Source organism: Bos javanicus, chromosome 14 (assembly GCF_032452875.1).
Source record: "Bos javanicus breed banteng chromosome 14, ARS-OSU_banteng_1.0, whole genome shotgun sequence".
In the NCBI taxonomy this organism is placed as follows: domain Eukaryota; kingdom Metazoa; phylum Chordata; class Mammalia; order Artiodactyla; family Bovidae; genus Bos; species Bos javanicus.
In genome coordinates this window covers 59866441-59888909 of record NC_083881.1, presented here as the reverse complement: position 1 = coordinate 59888909, position 22469 = coordinate 59866441, and positions in this window count along the sequence as shown.

Here is a 22469-nt window from a genome sequence, read left to right as displayed (position 1 = left end):
CGTCTTTATTTTCATTTATCTCAGATTGTCTAATATCCATTTGATTTCTTCTTTAATCCATTACTTTTTAGGGGTGTATTGTTTAATTTCTATATATCTCTGTGTTTGGCAAATTTCTTTTTGATATTGACTTCTAATTTCCTTCCTCTGTGGTCAAAAAAGATATTTTGTGTTATTTTTATCTTTTTAAATTTATTGAGATTTGCTTTAGATCTAGTGCATGGTCTATTCTACAGAACGTTCTATGTATATCTCAGAAGAATGGATGTTTAGCTCTTGTTGGGTGGAGTGTTTTGTATATGTCTCTTAGGTCTATAGATATAAATCTTCATAGATTTACATTGTCGGTCAAGTCAGATGGGAGGGGAAGGAGGGTTAGGTAAGAAGGTAGGGAGTGGGGATTCAAAGCTAGTGAAGCTGAGTATGCAAAGGTCATAAGGCAGAAAGTAATTTGTCACATTCAAGTAGGAAAGCCAGCTGCGAACCAGGGAAGAATGTCAGATTAAACTGGTAAGGTTCAGACATAAAAGGCTTATGCAAAAAATATTTGCATCAGACATCATTTAACTCTAATTATCACCCAAAAGCTCCCATCTCCAAATGCTATCATATTGAGGGTTAAGGCTTCAGCATATGTATTTTGAAGGAACACAATACAGTCCATCCAGTCCATGGCATTCTTCCTGGTCTTAGCAAACTCCAAGCATCTCAGAGAGCTTTCCTTGACCAGTAGTCGGTTTTAGAGACCTTCCTTTGTTCCCATGGTACACTGTGCATGCTTCTGTCACCAAACTGGTCATCAGATCAGATCAGTCGCTCAGTCGTGTCCAACTCTTTGCGACCCCATGAATCGCAGCTGAACTATAATTGCCCAATAGACTCAGTTTCCTGAAGGTGGTACCTGGCCGTATTCATCTCTATATCCCAAAGGCCTAGCAAAGAACAGTGGCTCAATAAAAGTAATTATTAAGTCGGTAAGTCATTTTCGAGAAAGCCACTTTTATTAGAAATGCTTCTTTTATTTTATAATAGTGGCCAGATGTTTGGGAAAGAATTAGTTAAAATGTTAAAAACATACATCTGTGGTACATAAAGGTACTCAGAGGGAAGAATATATTTTAACTTGATTTAAGCTTCCTGATGACAGGGTTGATTTGGGGAAAATGTGATTCTACAGTGTAGATCCCCCCTTACACGGGGAGCATAGAGCTGCTTGTGGCTATGGAGAGGCCTTCGTGTATGCAAATTCTGACATGTATGACTAATGTAGTTGCCCTCTGTTTTCAGTTAAAAAAAAGATTCTCACCTGAATTTTTTTCAATGCAAATAGAAGCATAAATAAAGATTTATGTAGAAATTGCAGATGGCTGAAACAGAGTAAATGTGTAAAAAAGGTCAGATGAGAACACAAAATTCATGCTGAAAGTTTGTCTCTATAAAAGCATTAGTATTTCCATGGCTGTGATTTGTTTTGTGTTTTTATATAATATTTATTGTTTACTATACTCCAGGCACTTAAGCATCTACATACCTTATCTCATTTATCCACATAGCAGCCCTGGGAGGTAAGCTAGATTTTAGTTTATGCTCTGAGTTGATATTAGCACTCTTGGACTCTAATCAGGATGTGGGGATAGATCCTTAGATAAATTTGCTAACATGCTAAACCATCGTAGGCCTAGCTTTTAAATTATTAATATGAATGTTATCTTAGTCCTGTGTTTCCTATAGGCATTTAGGCATTTACTGTTCTGGACTGGTAGAATCTTTCTTTAAGGTTAAACATTGTTTATTAAAAATCTTTCTGTGGACTTACCATTTGAGGGTCGCCTTTCTTTTTACTTCCTCTTGTGTTTGTGGTTAATTGAGGAATTGCAACGAATCTGAAGGGTAAGTAATTACGACTGACTAAGGTTTCAGGTTCTTTGAGGAAACGCCAGGTGCCATGGATCATAACCAAGACAGTGGACTTGAGTCCAGTCCAACATCAGAGACCCTTGGAAGGACTGCTTTGTGCTGTGATTATAGGAGGCTAGGGAACCTTTTGGCCTTAGCTTATGAAATGCAGAGGAAGCCAATTGTACCATCACTGGAGTAAACCATGACCTCAGGAGTCCCTTCTTTATTCCCCTGGGGCCTTGAAATGATAATAAGAAAGACCTTGAAGTCTCCTGTCCCCTTCACCTGAATCTTTCTGTGGATTTTATCAAGAATTGTTCTTGTTCTTTGGTGAAAACCTCTCTCACAAACAGCCTTGCAGAAATGCTCCATAAATCTTATTGTAATAGACTATTCTAAAACACAAACTTTTAACTCCTGGAGTCACTCAACTTTGTAAAATATCATTTTACAAAAAAATTATAAAATAAATTTAGAGGAATAAAAGTAGTCTTATGTGTTAGCAATCAGTGGTCTCTACCATATGACTGATTAGTTATCAGATTACACAGTGTAGGTTATGCAGGTTCAAATTCAGATACATGTGCTTTACATGGCAAAGCACAGATTTATACCTGGGGATTTTTTTTAAACACCATGTAACTATTTATGAAGTAGTTAATTTAAAGATTGTACTTGGAGATATTATAATAAATTGGGATATTGTATTTTACTCAGTTTACATTTAGTTTCAGGATGTTTGCCTTCTATAAAATGTGTTTCAAGACTCCCTAAAAAAACAAAATAGACACTCTTTGAGCAGTTTACAAGATACAGATCTTTATCTCCTACAAAGGAAGGGAAACAAGAAAGCTGTAAATAATAAGTTCTGAATAGGAATGACATAAACTGCCTAATCAATGTCTTCCAGAACTGGCAAGTGACACCTCTTTGTTTTTTGCAAATAAAAACCTTCTTACCATCACAATATAAACCATTATCTCTTCAGGCAAGGTATATTTAGAAATGTACAAAATGTACATTTCCTGCCAGCCTCTAGATCAGTAGGTGGAGATCTAAAGTCATGCAAATATTACAGTAAATGCAGGCAACCAATTTCTAATTATTCCATATCAGCAGATTTGTGAGGAATATAATTTATTAAAAAAGAACAGTTTATGATCAGCAGACCTTGGTTATGACTGTTTAGGAATTCAGTGCATTTTGATCTAATCACAAAATCAAAATATTCATGAAACACAATGATATCTCCCTAAAGCAGCCGGGCAGCCATTAATTTTGAAATTCGGGTAATTTATTAACACTTATCTGAAGCTGTAAAAGCTTACCTCTGTGTTTGTAATACGGGGAAAAGTGAAAGCAGTTTTAAAACTGATTCCTAATGATTTATAATGGTTTGCTGTAATTTGAGCCAGAAATTCAATTAAAATGTATGTCTAGTTTTGTTTCAAGATCTTTAGTTAAAAATTCTATTAAAATTCTATTTCCTTCTTGCATTAAATGTATCTGTTATCTGCATATACAAGAAATATAAGAAAATTCTATCATTTATTCCCCAGTCTCCATAAATGCTTTAAAAAAGCATTCATTTTTATTTCATAATCCTGCTAGGATAGCATTTGGAATTTAGGTATAGTAGAGGAAGAATAACTGTATATTCCTATTTCTCAGTAAGAAAAGAAATCTAACACTGAATACTTTAGGGACAAATCAAGTGATATTTGCCACTTTATCAAACTAGAGGAAAACAAATAAAATGAAACAGACTCTTTTGGCTCCAAATTATTCACCTAATATAGGTTGTCTCTGAGGTGTTTTTTAAAAATATAACTTTCTAGAGAAAAGGGTGCAGCTGGGTAAAGTGGGGAGGGGGGAGGGAGACTTCAGTTTTCCTGAAACAAATGCAAACAGATAAAAAGCTCTGAAAGAGTTGTCCTAAGATATGAGATTCTTTCGGTAATTATTTTTTTCTAAAAACAAATTTGGTGAGTCACTTGAAGGAGAACCCCATTGGCTCTTGCTTCTCGTTTTCTATTATTTTCTTGAACTGCATGAAATCTAGCAATGCTTACTTGATGCTAACATTTAATGGTTCGTGTCAATGATTTTTGGAGCAAAAGTCTGTGAGCAGAAATAACAATGATGCTATAATTTATTGAGCATTTGGTATGTGTAGATTAATGAATTACATGGATTTCTAAATGGTTCACTCTCCTCAATAGTATTTGTATTATATAAAAATATTATTATTCTCATTTTACTGAAGTGGTGGCAGAGAGACAAAGTTTCATAAAACTGATAAGTGGAAGGGCTGAGATTCGAATCTAGGAGGGTTAGGACTGATCTCTTTCTTCATTTGATTATATGGTGATGGGGGTGGATAGTGGCCCTTCACATCACAAAGCCCAGAGCTGGGACAAAGAGAGCTAACTCCAAGTCTGTGGACTATTTCTGAGAAAGGGGAAGGTTTGGTTAAGAAAACTAATAGGCACTGGGAAGAAGCAGAATGGCACTTTCCTCTCTTACTTTGATAATTCCAAGATTGGGGACCTACCTGTATTCCCTCTCATGGGGAATTGGGGATCTGAGCACAGTGCAGAGCTTGAGGGATGTAGAACTGGGTGTCAAAATGCCAGAACATGAACAAGGTAAATAATAGAAAACTTGGTCATCAAGTCAAATGAGTTGAGAGAAGAACAAAAAGTGAGAACAGGCAAGTAAACCAAGTGATGATGCCATTTGAGCTTGTGACAGAGGGAAGCTTAGGAATGAGATTGTAGAAAAACCAAAGGAAGAAAGATAGACCTGGAGCAATTCCCAAGCAGAGGAGGCTTTGAAAACGCTGTCCGGATGGTCCCTTGTGGGGATGAACTGAAATCATACAAGGGATCAGCACCAGTTAACTGTGCACGTTTTTTTTTGACTACTCCCTTAGAATCACACTAACATTTCCCTGCTGAAGTTACTAAAGGCCAGTAAGTTTCTATTTTGTATTCCAAGGGGGACCAGGGTCTGACAGCTTTTCCCTACCTATACTAGGATTCCTGATAAGGGGTCCTCAGAGCCAGGACTGGGTTTTATTGGACTAGACTTGCTGATAAATGATAGAAGTCAAGGTGGATGTCACAACTGCTGTGAAACTGCGGAGTTGATAGAAGCAGATTTAGGGATGAGGTAGGTGGGACAATTGTATCACAGACAGGTACCATATTGATGGAGGAATTTTTCTAGGCACCAATGCATGCTTGCTAAGTCACATCATGTCTGACTCTGTGATTCTATGGATTAGAGCCTGCCAGGCTCCTCTGTCCATGGGATTCTCCAGGTGAGAATACTGGAGTGGGTTGCCATGCCCCCAGGGGATCTTCCCAACTCTGGGATCCAACCTGCGTCTCTTATGTTTCCTGCTTTGGCAGGGTTCTTTTCCACTAGCACCACTTGGAAGGCCCCTAGACACTAATCTGCTTCATTATTCATCTGAAAACATGGCTAAGTAGACATGAATCTGAAAGGCCTTAAACAATGCTACTAAAGCAGAGTTGCAAACTGAGATCTTCAGATAGAGGAAGCAGGTGGATTAGAGGTAAGGAACAGGGGAGATGAGGATTCAAATGTACCAAAGCTACCAGGATGCTCTCATGGTTGAGGAAGAAGCCGGCAGAGATGCAGTGTGTAATGTGATAATATTTGGGAGTATTCTGGGGTCAGTATTCTTTGGGATTGTCTAGGTACCTGAACCACTTCCTCTTATGGATGTGTTCACCAATAGTCTCTACACCTTGTTAACAGGTTTGCACAGGCCAGGTTGGCCACCAAGATGGCACTATAGTGTAACCGTAGTGTCTAGATTCAAGTCTTCCTGGCATATTTATATAGTTGAGTACTTTCCTATTAATAGAATAGGCCCTTTGACATTCTACATTTTCCACGACCAGTCTTGGGAAGCTGTGAATTTTGAGGACTATAAGTCCAAGTGCTGGATTAGTTGTCCAGGTATATTCTTGGTGAAGGGAAGTTTTGGACTCTGTTAGAAAAAAGCTTCTGTCAGGCAACATCTTTGCCCTATGTTGGGTGAGAACAACTGATCAGGATGTTCTACAAGAGGCAGTCATTTCTCTTAACAAAATTCTGATATCACATGGATGGCATGTGTTTCTTGGGAGGTGGTCAAGTCCTGAACCTCTAGCCATGTTCAAAATGGACACAGTTACTCTGAGTTGATGTGGGGGTACAGCTCCCTCTACAGGCTCTCTGAGGTGGCTGAGCCAAGGATGCATGATAAGCAGAGATGGACTAAATGGTTATGGGGAGCCAGACGACAGCTGCGGAAGAATTATAAACAAAAGCAAGGTGTAAGACCGCGTGCATGCTATGTAGAGGAGCCTGAGACCAGGGTTCCATGCCCTTCTCTCCCCTACTACCTGGGAATTGAATGAAAATCTTTACACAAGAAGGATATGACTTTTCAGAGCACTTAGCCTTTTTGTTTGCAATGAATTGTCTCCGTTAACTAAATTTCTTCCTATAACCTTATAATAAGGGTGCTTTTCCTGCAAGGCAGATGGCATATGAAACGAATATCTCTAAAGGCTATTTGTAGAAGAGTGTGGCTGACAAAAGATTTACATGGCAAGGGTTATGTTCCCAAGGATTACATGGACAAGACAAAGTCAAAAAGCCTTGAAATATAGTTACTGATGCTTAGTGAATGTTAAATAATGTTGCCTTGAAGAATTGGGATGGGATGTGAGATCCTTTGAGTTCATTTACAAAAATCTAATAGACATTAGCATCCTGGGGTTATTAAAAATGACAATAAAACACTATACTCAGGACTAATTGTCATAGCATGTAAATGAAAATGTATTATCTTGGCAGATATTCACTTATTTGTTTATGTTTTAACTTCATCAATTAACCTCAAAGCAACCCCATTATTCCTTCACCACCTAATTTCTTAAAAGATGTTTATGTTTGATGATTTTACTTTGTCCTCATTGGCTCTGCACCCAGCTATAGTATGGTTTGCTGCTGCTGCTGCTAAGTCGCTTCAGTCGTGTCTGACTCTGTGCGACCCCATAGATGGCAGCCAACCAGGCTTCCCCGTCCCTGGGATTCTCCAGGCAAGAAGACTGGAGTGGGTTGCCATTTCCTTCTCCAATATAGTATGGCTTATGCTCCTCCTATTCTAACGACACCACTTTTTTTAAGTTCTCCAATAAGCTCGTAATTGACAATCTTTATGGCTATTACTTTTTTTTTCCTATTTTTAAAAAATTTATTTTATTTAACTTTACAATATTCTATTGGTTTTGCCATATATCAAAATGAATCTGCCACAGGTATACATGTGTTCCCCATCCTGAACCCTCCACCCTCCTCCCTCCCCGTACCATCCCTCTGGGTCGTCCCAGTGCACCAGCCCCAAGCATCCAGTATCTTTAACCGTTGTCTTTCTCGATTTCTTTAATGCTTGGCTTCCTATCAATTAATCACATTGCTTATCAGTCTCCTTTCTTTCCAGTTTTTATTGAGCTCTCCTGATTTCCTTGAGCCTTCTTCTTCCTTCCTTCCCAGTCTATTCTGTGGTGTTCTAGGATTCTGTTCTTAATTCATCTGCAGAACCAAAACTCAGACCTCCAGTCCATTGGGTCAGGCTTTTTTCTAGACCACCCTATCCCAGACAAATGGAAGGGCGGGTGGTACCCATTTTATATCATACTAACTTTTGTTATTTTCTTAGCTCTGTTTCTGGGTTACCTATTCTTTTCCATTACTTTGTCTATATCTTCAGTCATTGTGGCTTTATAATACACTGAGCTCTGGGAAAGTTAGCATTTCCCTTCCTTCATTACGCTTCTTTTTCAATGTCTTTAGCTATAGATCACTATTTATTACTTCGACAAATATTAGTTTAGCTTACAGTGTTTTATGTATTTCTCACGTTTGATGTTGCCCCAAAGAGAAACTTTCACTGAAGCTATAAGCAAAGCTTTTGACAACATGTAAGTGAAAGTTGCTCAGTCGTGTCCGACTCTTTGCAGCCCCTGGACCATAGGATCCTCTGTCCATGGAGTTCTCCAGGCCAGAAGAGTGGAGTGGGTAACTGTTCCCTTCTCCAGGGGCTCTTCCCAACTCAGGGATCGAACCCAGGTCTTTTGCATTGCAGGACGATTCTTTACAATCTGAGCCACCAGGGAAGCCTGACAGCATATAAGGGTTTTGTGGGGGGAAAAAAAGCCCTCGATGAAACAGAATTTGCAGATTCTAGCTATGACTTTAAACAAGTTATAATTTCTTTTATTTAAAAATTTTTAAATTAATTTTTATTGGAATATAGTTGATTGACAATATTGTGTTAGCTTCTGTGATACAGTGGAGTGAATTGGTTATATTTACACATATATCCATTCTTTCTTAAATTCTTTGCCCATTTAGGTCATTGCAGAGTACTGAGTAGAGTTCTCAGTGCTATATGCAAGATTCTTATTCGTTATTTATTTTGTATATAACAGAATGTATGTGTCAATCCCAGTCTTCCAATTTATTTCTCCTCCCCTTTCCCTCTTGGTAACCATAAATTTGCTTTCTACATTTATAACTCTATTTCTTTTTTGTAAATAAGTTCATTTGTACCATTTTTTAAAGATTCAATTTCTTTTAAAACCACATTCTCACTTACAAAGTGAGAGGTTTGTTCTACACAGTTTTTGGCTTTCTTTCACCTCAGGCTTTTTACATACAGAATTCTGATGTTAGAAGCTTAAATAATTCCTTTACATATACATTTATTATTTCATTAATTTTCTGAACACTTGGAAATGATGGTGGGAATGGTGGTAGGAATAGGATGGAAGGAGGCAAGGGGATAAGCATATGTATAAAGTATAACCCTAATCTTCAGGTCATTTACCAGGTATATTTCTTTATCTCTGCCACTAGATTGTAAACTCAGGAATGGTAGAACTTGCACTTTGTTTCTTGGGCCTTACAAGTAATAAATGCATATACAGATGATTTGTTGAATGGATAACACTGACTTCTACAAATTAGAAGAACATTCTGAATAGGGGGCCCTCCAAAGCGACTAAGACATCAACTCCATAGTCTTCTTTCTCCAACTGTCCTTGTCCATGAAAATCGACCTCTTCCTGTTCTAATCAGACAACTTGATTTTGTCATCCAGCCTACATTCTCGGGCCTAAGCTCCAGCTACTTAAGATGAGAAGCTGAGTATGCAGTAGGATAAATACCAGACTCCTACCAGACCCTTAGTACATTCTAATGCATAAGGCAATGGAAATAGGGAAAGGGACTTAATCCCATCTCCATTAAGGATTTTCAGAAATTCCCCCAAATATCTTCCCTTCCCTATTTCCAGTCATCCTTCACATCCTTCATCTTATCTCTTATTAATCCTGACTTTATCTCTTCTTATGGTTCTTTGGAGTTGGTTTTCATATTTGATATATCTTATTTAATTCACTGCTTTTTAAAACTGACTCTGAAATTCTGCCAATCTGGCTGTGGGTATCCCAAGTTCATATCCCATTGTTGAATACTATGTCTTGTGTAGACACCTCTGTCCAGCAAAAACCCCTGAATTTTAATCTTGTCCACTCCACTGGTACTTACCTGGATCACCTCTCTCACCTTGTGAAAAACCGAGTATTTAGAATCACTGGTTAGCCCCAGAATAAACTTCCAAACTAAAGAGAAAGTGCTGCTACTGAGAGAGTATGGGAATCTATGGCCTTTCTCTTTTAAAATTTTTAAATTGTGTTTAAATACACATAATATGGGCTTCCCTGGTAGCACAGATGGTAAAGAATCTGCCTGCAATGCAGGAGACCCAGGTTCGATCCTTGGAAAGATCCCCTGGAGAAGGGACTGGCAATCCACTCCAGCATTCTTGCCTATAGAATTCCATGGAAAGACCATGGGGGTAGCAAAGAGTCAGACACAACTGAGCAACTAACACATACACACTTGTATGTGGGCTTCTCCAGTGGCTCAGTGGTAAAGAATCCACCTGCCAATGCAGGAAATGTGGGCTCAATCCCTGGAGAAGGAAATGGCAACCCACTCCAGTATTCTTGCCTGGGAAATCCCATGGACAGAGGGGCCTGAAAGCCCACAGTCTATGAGGTTGCAAAGGTTTGGACACGACTTAGTGACTAAATGACAACAACCACACATAATATAAAATTGACCACGTTAACCATTTTAAGTGTACAGTCCAGTAGTATTAAGTACATTCATATTTTTGTGCAACTATCATCACCATACATTTTACAAAACTCTTTCCATCCTGTAAGACTGGCACTCTACACACATTAAGTGACAACTCTCTCTTCACCTCTCTTCCCAGTCCCTGGAAACCACCTTTTTATTTTCTGTCTTTATGAATTTGACTATATTATATGTACCTAATATGGGAATACCAGACCACCTGATCTGCCTCTTGAGAAATTTGTATGCAGGTCAGGAAGCAACAGTTAGAACTGGACATGGAACAACAGACTGGTTCCAAATAGGAAAAGGAGTATGTCAAGGCTGTATATTGTCACCCTGCTTATTTAACTTAGGTGCTGAGTACATCATGAGAAACGCTGGACTGGAAGAAACACAAGCTGGAATCAAGATCGCTGGGAGAAATATCAATAACCTCAGATATGCAGATGACACCACCCTTATGGCAGAAAGTGAAGAGGAACTAAAAAAACCTCTTGATGAAAGTGAAAGTGGAGAGTGAAAAAGTTGGCTTAAAGCTCAACATTCAGAAAACGAAGATCATGGCATCCAGTCCCATCACTTCATGGGAAATAGATGGGGAAACAGGGGGAACAGTGTCAGACTTTATTTTTGGGGGCTCCAAAATCACTGCAGATGGTGATTGCAGCCATGAAATTAAAAGACGCTTACTCCTTAGAAGGAAAGTTATGACCAACTGAGATAGCATATTGAAAAGCAGAGACATTACTTTGCCAACAAAGGTCCGTCTAGTCAAGGCTATGGTTTTTCCTATGGTCATGTATGGATGTGGGGGTTGGACTGTGAAGAAGGCTGAGCGCCAAAGAATTGATGCTTTTGAACTGTGGTGTTGGAGAAGACTCTTGAGAGTCCCTTGGACTGCAAGGAGATCCAACCAGTCCATTCTAAGGAGATCAGTCCTGGGATTTCTTTGGAAGGAATGATGCTAAAGCTGAAACTCCAGTACTTTGGCCACCTCATGCAAAGAGTTGACTCATTGGAAAAGACTCTGATGCTGGGAGGGATTGGGGGCAGGAGGAGAAGGGGACGACAGAGGATGAGATGGCTGGATGGCATCACTGACTAGATGGACGTGAGTCTGGGTGAACTCCGGGAGTTGGTGATGGACAGGGAGGCCTGGCGTGCTGTGATTCATAGGGTCGCAAAGAGTCGGACATGACTGAGTGACTGAACTGAATATAAATGATATCATATAATCATTGTTTTGTGTGTGTGTGTGTGACTGGCTTATTTTACTTAGAATAATGTCCTCAAATTTCATCCACACTATAGTATCTGTCAGAATTCCCTTCCTTTCTAAGGGTTGAGTATTATTCCATTGTATGTGCAAATCACATTTTGCTTATTTATTCATTTATCAATGGACTCTTGGGTTATTTCCATGTTTTAACCATTGAGAATAATGCTGCTTCAAACTTGAGTATACAAATATCTCTTTTGAGACCTTACTCTCAATTCTTTGGGACATACGCCAAATTGCTAAATCATATGGTAATTTTATTTTTAATTTTTTGAGGAGCTGTCCTACTGCTTTCCACAGTAGCTGTGCTATTTTGTATTCCCACCAAAAGTACACAAGTGTTCCAGTTGCCCTATATCCTAGCCAACACTTGTTATTTTCTGAGTTTTTTTTTCAGTAGTATTCATTCTAACAGATGTGAAGTAGTAGCTCTTTGTGAATTTGACTTGCATTTCTCTAGCGATTCATAATGTGAAGGATTCTTTTTTATGTGCTTATTGGTCATTTGTATATCTTCTTTGGAGAAATGTCTATTCAAGTCCTTTATCCATAGGAGCCTATATTTTAAAAACTTGATCTTTATTTCACTTTTTTCAAGTTTTCCAGGATTTAACTTTCCTTGAATGAACATCCAATTTTTGCCTCTTCTATGAAACTCTCTCTGATTCCCCTAGGTAAAATTAGCTGCTTTCTTTTCTGTTTTTCATCTGTATCTTGTACAGCATCTTAAGACATTTATTCCAGCACTTTATGATCATCCTATCAACAAGTGTGTTCCATCTACACAGAAGGGCAGCAACCATGTTTTATTAATCTTTATGTACGTATTATTTTTACTATATCTGGCACACAGTAGGTGCTTAGTGAATTTCTATTGAATAATTAATATACTACTTATCTACTTTTAAGATTAAATGTTTATATTTATAGACAATTGAATATTTCAGTCATGACTTCTTAGGAAATTAATTTTAAAATGGTGTCTTTTAAGGGCCCCTGCATAGTTGTTCTTTACTACAAAAATGGTTGGTAATTCTCAGCTCTGGTTGAACATTAAAATTGTCTCAATTCCTTAGTTTAACCTCAGAGATGTCAGTCACACTTGCGTACTGTGCTTTGTCATAGTTTTTCAGGCAATTCTAATGTGTGGCCAGGGCTGAGAACGTGAAGAATCGCCAAAACCTGTGCCCACAAAGTCTATTGTTCCCTCCATCTTTCTGGGCCTGAGTCCACTAGGGTCACATTATGGGAAACAGGTGACATATTCATGAAAATTAATTTGTAGATTTGCTCGCTTCATAAATGTTCTTGTCTGTTTTGAAATAATCTAACACCGCCGCCTCTATTCCTTACGCCTCTTATAATCCATCACATGACCATCTAGTTGGTACTCTGTCACAAGGATGTTCCGATTTTATTTTCGTTTGAGAAACGTGGTTCAGGTATCATTAATTGAGGCATTCAGAATCCATGGAATGAGGTAGGAAGCATGATGTCTCTCTAAGTCTGAGCTATTTCCACGTGAAACGTTATCAAAGTCGGCAGGGCAGTGTTGGTAACCTTTTTGCATGGGGAGGGGTGGATTTTATAATTACTTATGAATTTGCTTCTGTTATTGTCTCGGGCTCTAGCCTTGGCATTCTTTTAATGTGCATTTCTGTACAAATTTGAAAAGCAAGAGTTAAGATGTAGAACTTATGTGTCTGGCCACAGATGTTCAGACCAATTCAGTGTGTCAAGCTGAGGTCAAATGAATAGGGAATGTCATTACTAAATGGTAACATTTTTCTGAGAGCTTTAAAGAAATTCAAGTCCTTTTTGAATCTACATTTATTTTATCTTTTTTTCAGGGTGATAGGTTGGATTTCTAGTTCTTGTCAAAGATTTGTACATTAAAAATACTTTAAATTTAACTATTCTGGAAATCAACTTTCCAAATAGTACTTCAGGCAACTCCAGTAGAAGACATACCATTTTATTTGAGATACAGGCTTCTTTTTTAAATGCAATGAGCTATATGTGTTTATTTGTAAAGCTGATGTGATATATGCCTATATATCTTTTTGATATATGAACGAAGGCACTGAGGATTAGGTCATGTTTCCAAATTCCACGCTCTGAATTCTATCTTCTTATAGCCCATTAAATTTAAAATGCTATAATTTTCAGAAGTTTAGGGTATATTTATACCAGTTTGAAAGCTAACAAAATAAATTGCACACCTGTGTGTTCATGCTGTGCGTTATGATAATACAATCTGATAAACAGGAGGATTTGGATATAAAATATGTTATGCATATTTCAAGCCAGTGATGTAGCATTTAGGGTACAGAATTTGCAAAAACGGATGAAGGACAAGTTACAGGGTAGCATTTTCACGTATGCCATCCCTATCATGTCTGTAAAGAATCACATCACACAGTGAAGAAGAGAAAAATGGGATCTATACTACTTAATCTCTAGAATAGAGGTGAGCAGAAATGCAGCTAAATATATGGTAGGTTGGTATAGCACACACTATTGGTACCTTGTACATATCTTTCAGACTTTTGTATCTTCTGCATTCATGTTGATATCCAGTCATCAGAATCTCCAACTTTTTATCTAAGGACTTATTCTGTAGCAATGGAAGTCCACTCAGCCCATGTGCAGAGCAGGATGGAAGGGCCAAAGAATTATCTCCTTTTAAACACATGCTTCATCCAGTAATGGATGGGAGTTGATGAAAAAATACTCTGGCTTCTGTTTCCACAAGCAAGAGACTCTGATGCACTCATCTATTCCACTCCCAGACACGACCAGTTGGATTATCTCTAAGGGCCAAAAGGAGCAATTTTCTGGATTTAGCACATCAATAAATACACCTGTGATTGTCTTATTGCTTTATTGGCACTCTCTCCGTCTATGTTACAATCCCACTCCCACATCAACATTTCTTGTAGCTCCCAAACATACCAACATCCTTGTCTTAAGGTCCACTTTTGGGAGAACTCAAACTATGAATTTTGACAGTGGCATGTGCTTTTTATTTTTGTTTTAAAGCAGAAATTTATGGGAATTGACCTAAAACATATTTGCAAAGTGATATCCTAAGAACTCTGTGGCTTTGAACAACTCACATCTTCCCGAGCCTCAGTTTCCTTGTTTAGGAAATTAACAGATGGAATAAATGATCTCCCTTCGAGATTCTATTATTTTCAGGCCTGAATTATGGTTTCTTTCTCCCTCATCCTAGCATTATTTCTGCAATTTACTGCTGAGTGTTTCTTCGCTATGTTGCTAAAGACCACTGTCTTTTAAGGTCCTCTTAGCCGATGAGAGTGAAGCTTCCAAAATGTCTCTCTGCTGGATGCATTCTGTGAGTTCTTTGTTCTCACTTGTCATCAGTACAGGCTCTGGGTACCATTCCTCCTACTGTTTCCCCCTCCTATGAGGCTGACAGCTGCAGCCTCAGCTATAGAGCGTTAAGATGCCAGACTGCATTCTCCAGGAAATCCTTCACGTTCTTCTCCTTCCCTCCCAGCTTTGTGCTGTCCTGATGCGATCAGACTCTGCCTCTCCGTGAGGCTCCTACTGTTGCTCCTTATAGGAGGTTTGAGCACTTGCTCCTCAATCTGATTTTATTTGTACAATACAATAAAAAGGGATTGGATACCATACTGAATAGATGTGTCCAGCATGACAGGCTGATTCCAGGGATGAAGTTGGTGCCTTATCAGGGGTTGAAATCATTGTGAGCACCACCAGCACGGCTTGCCTTTTGGAGATGGAAGTAAAGACAAAAAGAAATATGAAGTACATGGGGGAAAGCACACACTTTAAATATTTATTTTTGAAAAATTCAAGTATGATTGTTATTTTCCAAACCTTGGCTAGTCTGGAGAGGGCTGACGTGGGTTTCCTGAGCACCCACAGCTCGGCAGTCTGTCCTCTTGGCAGACGGAAACCATTTAGATTCTGGGTATATGTTTTCTTTCACTTGCACCTCTTCTTGGATTTGGAATAGACATGAGAATAATGGAGAGGGCCTTGTTTCCCAAGCAGCTCAGTGGTAAAGAATCTGCCTGCCGATGCCGACAAGACAGGAGATGTGGGTTTGATTCCTGGGTTGGGGAGATCCCCTGGAGAAGGAAATGCCAACCCATTCCAGTATTCTTGCCTGAAAAATCCCATGCACAGAGGAGCCTTGTGGACTACAGTCTGTGGACTCACAAAGAGTCAGACATGACTGAGCACAAGCACAAAGATGGAGAGGGTCTATGGAGGGAACATGGTGTCACTATTGCTCATAAGGGGCTTTCTGAAAAAGGGCTGTCACTCATCATGTTTTTCGGGTGGTTTATCTCAATTAATTGGTGCTTTGCCAGCCAGAGTCTCAGGACCACAGGAATTCCAATAGGTCTTTCACCATCCAAAGAATGAGAACAGATGTATGACTATATACGGGTTCTAGGTATTTTCACCTTAAGTTTGGTTTCAATTGGTTGACAGTTGGTTTCATTTCTCCATTGATACAATACTCCCATTTTTATGTTATATAAATCTAAGGCCTTAAAATGGACTCTACAGTGATATATAAGCATGGTGGTCTTAAAATAGTGGATGATAGCAATTGCATATATGGATTTAATAGAAAATATGATGATAAGCAAACTACTGAAAGTGTGAAATAAGATGGTGTAAATTAAATTGCACACTAATCTAGAAAATAACATGTGGTGGTTTAGTTGCTAAGTTGTGTCTGACTTTTGCAACCTTCTGGACTGTAGCCCACCAGGTTCCTCTGTCCAGGGAAGAATACTGGAGTGGGTTGCCATTTCCTTCTCCAGGGGATCTTCCTGACCTAGGGATTGGACCTGTGTCTCCTGCACAAGTAAAGTGGATTCTTTACCATTGAGCCACCAGGGAAGCTCTAGAAAATAACATAACAGTTTACAAATCCTTCTGTGAACACAGGCATCCCTCTCAACTATCAAAACCAAAAGTTTACTAAGCTATGACAAATGTAAAAGAGGTGGCTAGTAATTCACAACAATTTTTGAGAGCTTAATGACCTATTCTTGGGACTCCTTGGTGGTCCAGTTGTTAATGCTCCACCTTTCAATGCAGGGGGTGTGGGTTTGATCCCTGGTGGGGGAGCTAAGATCCTACATGACTTGTAGCCAAAAAACCAAAACATAAAACAGAAGCAATATTGTAACAAATTCAACAAAGACTTAAAAAACATGACTCACATTAAAAAAAAAAAAAACTTTGAAAAAATCTCCTATTGTTTAGCCTATTTAGATATAATGGCTTACTCTTTAATGCTGTCTTTACCAAATTTGGGCTTCCCTGGTGGATCAGCTGGTAAAGAATCTGCCTGCAAGGCAGGAGACCTGGGTTTGATCCCTGAATTGGGAAGATTCCCTGGAGACGGGAAAGGTTACCCACTCCAGTATTCTGGCCTGGAGAATTCCATGGACCGTATAGTCCATGGAGATCACAGAGTCAGACACAACTGAGCAACTTTCACTTTACCAAATTTATCACACAATATTAGAAGTTGAAGGCAAAAGAAGAATCAAGCTCCTCCTATCTCCTCCAAAAGAAACAGTTACCTGATTCCTGATACATTTCTTGAAAAGGGTGAAATATTTTTGGCTATTTGATAGTGGAGAACATGATGCAGTCAGAATCTTGGTATTTGGCACAGAATCTGGCTTAAGTGACTTCAGTTCAGTTCAGTTCAGTTCAGTCGCTCAGTCGTGTCCGACTCTTTGTGACCCCATGAATTGCAGCTCGCCAGGCCTCCCTGTCCATCACCAACTCCTGGAGTTCACTCAGACTCACATCCATTGAGTCAGTGATGCCATCCAGCCATCTCATCCTCTGTCGTCCCTTTCTCCTCCTGCCCCCAATCCCTCCCAGCATCAGAGTCTTTTCCAATGAGTCAACTCTTCGTGTGAGGTGGCCAAAGTACTGGAGTTTCAGCTTTAGCATCAGTCCTTCCAAAGAAGTCCCAGGGCTGATCTCTTTCAGAATGGACTGGTTGGATCTCCTTGCAGTCCAAGGGACTCTCAAGAATCTTCTCCAACACCACAGTTCAAAAGCATCAATTCTTCGGCACTCAGCCTTCTTCACAGTCCAACTCTCACATCCATACATGACCACTGGAAAAACCATAGCCTTGACTAGACGGACCTTTGTTGGCAAAATAATGTCTCTGCTTTTGAATGTGCTATCTAGGTTGGTCATAACTTTCCTTCCAAGGAGTAAGCGTCTTTTAATTTCATGGCTGTAGTCACCATCTACAGTGATTTTGGAGCCCCCAAAAATAAAGTCTGACACTGTTTCCACTGTTTCCCCATCTATTTCCCATGAAGTGATGGGACCAGATGCCATGATCTTCGTTTTCTGAATGTTGAGCTTTAAGCCAACTTTTTCACTCTCCACTTTCACTTTCATCAAGAGGTTTTTTAGTTCTTCTTCACTTTCTGCCATAAGGGTGGTGTCATCTGCATATCTGAGGTTATTGATATTTCTCCCAGCAATCTTGATTCCAGCTTGTGTTTCTTCCAGTCCAGCATTTCTCATGATGTACTCAGCACCTAACTTAAATAAGCAGGGTGACAATATACAGCCTTGACGTACTCCTTTTCCTATTTGGAACCAGTCTGTTGTTCCATGTCCAGTTCTAACTGTTGCTTCCTGACCTGCATACAGATTTCTCAGGAGACAGGTCAGCCATACATAATACATTTATCCATTCTACCCCAAACTGCCCTCCCATCCAGGCTGCCACATAACATTGAGCAGAGAGTTCCATGTGCTATATAGTAGGTCCTTGTTGGTTATCCTTTTTAAATATAGCAGTGGATACATGTTGATCCCAAAGTGAAAGTAAAAGTTGTGTCCAACTCTTTGAGACCCCATGGACTTACACAGTCCATGGAATTCTTCAGGCCAGAATACTGGAGTGGGTAGCCTTTCCCTTCTCCAGGGGATCTTCCCAACCCAAGGATTGAACGTAGGTCTCCTGCATTGCAGGCACATTCTTTACCAGCTGAGCTATAAGGGAAGCCCAAGAATACTGAAGTGGGTAGCCTATCCCTTCTTCATTGGATCTTCCTGACCCAGGAAGTGAACCAGGGTGTCCTGCATTGCAGGTGGATTCTTTACCAACTGAGCTATCAGGGAACTCCCTACCTATCCCCTCCCCCATCCTTCTCTCCACCCTCATCCTGTGGCAACTGTAAACTCATTCCTGAAGTCTGTGAGTCTCTTTCTGTTTTTTAAGTAAGTTCATTTATATTGTTTCTTTTTAGATTCCACATGTAAGGGATATCATATAATATTTATCCTCCTCTGTCAAACTCTCCAATCTTTCAAGTTCAAATTAGAGCGGGTAAAGAAAGGGTGATTCAGAACACTCACAAAAGATCCAGACCCTTTTTTTCTTTTCTTTTTGCTGTTTTGCCTAGATTGGAGCAAAGCAAAGGGCAGGGTGTGGCAAGGAGTGTTTAAATCCAGCCAATTTGCTGATAGTTCTCCGTAAATAATTGTGGCTGGATTTTGAGGCAGCTCCTGAAGGAAGTAACTTCAGAATGGTGTTTATCCTGTGTCTTGTGTTTTGATAGTGGTTTTTTTCACCCCCCACCAGATTTGAAGCCCCTTGTTGTCAATCTCTTCCTTTTTCTTATTGGTGATATCTCTACACAACCTTAGTGTGCTAGGGACAATTACTTCCATCAAATATGCTTCCCATGTTCCCGGGCTCCAGGATGTTAAGTGGGCCATCTGGATAGTTCTTGCCAATGAGATGGTGCTTGTTAGTGCTAAGCGGAGGCAACAACAAACCTGTGAAAGATTCTGCAGTGTCTCTGTCTTCTGTTTTGGAGGATAACAACATTCCAGATGGCGGTGCCTCTGTCAGTCTGTGTTCATGAGTAACTAGGTGAGGGAAAACCCACACTGAGCATGATGCGTATGTGAGAAATATAACATTGTTGGATTCAGTCACTGAGACTTCAGGGTTATGTGATCACAGTATAATCAGTTCATATTGACTAATATAGAAATTCGTACCTGAAATAGGGTGGTGCAGAACTAAAATACATCACTTTGGTTTAGTGACCAGGTCACAGGTAGTGGCTAAACTGATATTGAAAACTAGAAAGGTGGTAACTGTTGAACGCTGGCTTCCCCACAATTACCTCTCAATAAGACAAAGCTGAGTTTACTGTTTACCACAGTAATGAAGACCACCACATCGATGGAGCCCTTTGGGAGGGTCATAAAGCCCACAGTGTGGGGTTGGTGGACATGGATGTAAATTAAAGTGATGGGATGGTAGATGATTCCTTTGCTAGAGCAAGTGTTTCAATAAACAGCCTTCACTAATTTGATTTCTAATTAAAATTTGTTTTTGACACAGTAGAATTTGAATTCGAAGGTGTTATTTAAGAGCCCTACGCACTGAAAGACATTTTTAAAGTATAGTTTTTAGAATCTAGTGGCTCCAGATTCTTAACAGATACGTTAACAGCTATCCGTCCATCAGCTTCCTACACGAAGTGTCATCTTTCTCAAGTCTATATCCGGTGAGATCAATTAGCATCTAGAAAATGATCTCTTTATTTTATTAGTTGCCAAAACCACAGGAGACAACTGTAGGCTTTTATTTAATTGCTATTTTAGCCCTGCAACCCAACAGAAGTGCAGGGTGAACTTTTGTTCATAGTGTTTCCTTTTCCTTGCTTCTCATCCCCACCCAGAAAATCTCTTCAAGGCAAAGACTTACTGATTTAATGATATATTCTTCTTGAGTCCTCTGCAGATTCTCTTAGAGTTAATCCAACCCAATTCTAAGCTCTCAGAGCAGTTCATTTATTAATTTATTATAGCATTTACCATGAGCTGACTTTGTGTTAATGGTTGTCTGTGTCTATATCTTCCTTCTGTCTTCTTTAGTCCCCATGCCTGGGCTAAAGCTTCCTAAATTTCAGATGATGTGGGCCATCAGTTGGAAAAATCAACTGTCGATTCTTTTGCACAATACTGAAAGGATATATTTTTCTTGTGGACTTGTTCTATGTGTATTAGTCAGGATCAGATAGGTTATAGTGCTGTAACAACAATATCCCCGAATTCCCATTACTTGATGGACACAAGTTTATGTCTCACTTTTACTACATGTGAAAAATGAGTCAGTATGAATTTCTGCATGATCAGTGACTCAGGGACACAAGACGACAGAGAACTTGACATCTGAAATATTCTCGGTAGCTGAAACAGAGGAAGAAAGATTCTGGAGAATCATACATGAGTTTTGTACTGCTCCAATCCAAGCAGCTCATGGATGGATAGCTGTTAAGGTGTCTAAGAGCCACTAAATTCTAAAATCTATGTTTTGAATTTGTTATTCAATGAGCAGGTTTTTTTTTTTTTTTTTAACTAACACTTTCATATTCAAATTCTATTGTGCCAAACCCAACACTAAGCACGAAACCAAATTAGCAAATGCCAATTATTCAAATGCTTGCAAAAGAAGCCTTTCCCATCACTTTTGCTTCTGCAGGGTTCAAAGGGAATTTGAAAGGAGAGTGAACTAAATAAAGTTAAAAGGGGACAGTCTATTAGGTTAAGACTTTCAGAAGGAGTGTGGAGAAGTTTGTGATTGGCCTTTAGGTATATTTGGTTGTCCCTGTTTGATTGCAACTGAACAGAATAACAGTTTTGGGAGTTTTCCAGAGAGGAAGAGGCTGTTCAGTCTGTGGCTGGCCATTTCCTAGAATTAGTGGGGGTCGATAGAGTGTTCTTTATGGTTAAACTGATAAAATATTTGAGTCATGGTCCTTAGGTTGGGTGGTAGTGACAGATAGTTTCTCAACTGAATTATTAATCTTAGTGAGTTCTGGAAGCAGCACTGAATTGTTGCATTCTCTTCTGGTGTGATGAATTACGAGGGCTTGGACCAGTCAACAAATTTCTCTTGACTGCATTTTCTTCCTCCGATGAAGACAGTGAATTAGGTGATGTCTAAATTCTCTTCAGCTGCTTACAAATCTAGGATTCCATGATGACGTTGGCCACAAACTAATTTAATTACTTCATGTTTATCAGTTGCTGATTGAGATGAATAGCAATTTGTCTCTTAGGATGTGTGCAGGGAGAAATCATGTTACATCAAGAGCTTTACCAATGAATACACCCACTGAGTTATGGAACTCTCCATAATAACCAACCATTCTCTGTTATTTAAAGGTGACAGCATTTTAGCAGGGTGGTGGTGGTGGGGGGTGTCCTCCTTCCAAGCATATGTGTTTGTGACTCAAGAGACTGGTGGGGGTATGCCCTCCTCTTTGTACATCTCTGAAGTAAGGGCTCATCTTCGATTGTGGATACAGCCTTGTCTCCCAGAACCTAAGGCCATTCACGACCTTGCCACTTAGCTGTGCAGTCAGCTGGAAACCTTTATTCAAAGGAGCTGCTTCCGGCTTCGTGGCTGCCAAGTTGATGCAACTTGCCCAGCTGCCCACATCTATGCCACAAAGTTGGAATCTATGCCCTGAAACAGCCCGATCCTTCTCTGCATATGGTTTCTCCACTTCAGCTCACTGAAGTCTGAGGCAGAGTTCACTTGGGGCAGAAAGTATTGTCATGATGTTAGAAATTGTACAGTGGTCCTTTTTCAAGTAAAATGTAAGTAAAGGATGCTTGATAATAATTTGAAGATGTATTTGTCAACGGACAGTATTTTGTTAAAATGCCTGTCTCTAATTCACAAGGGTAGGCTCTCTTTACACTTCCCTTGGGAAAGGGAGTCATTTTCCAGTTCAAGTAAGACATTTGAACTTGGCAAGTGTGAGTATGCCTAACATTTACTCAACTCTTACTCTGCGTAAGGCACTGTGCGAAGTTCTCTAGGTGCACAGTAACTCATTGAATAATCAAAATCACTTGAGAGTTTGATACAATTTATAGCCCCATTTTGCAGATGATACAATGAGGAAGTTTAGAGTAACTTGCCTGAAGTCACATATGAAATAATGACATACTCTGGGAATGTCATCAG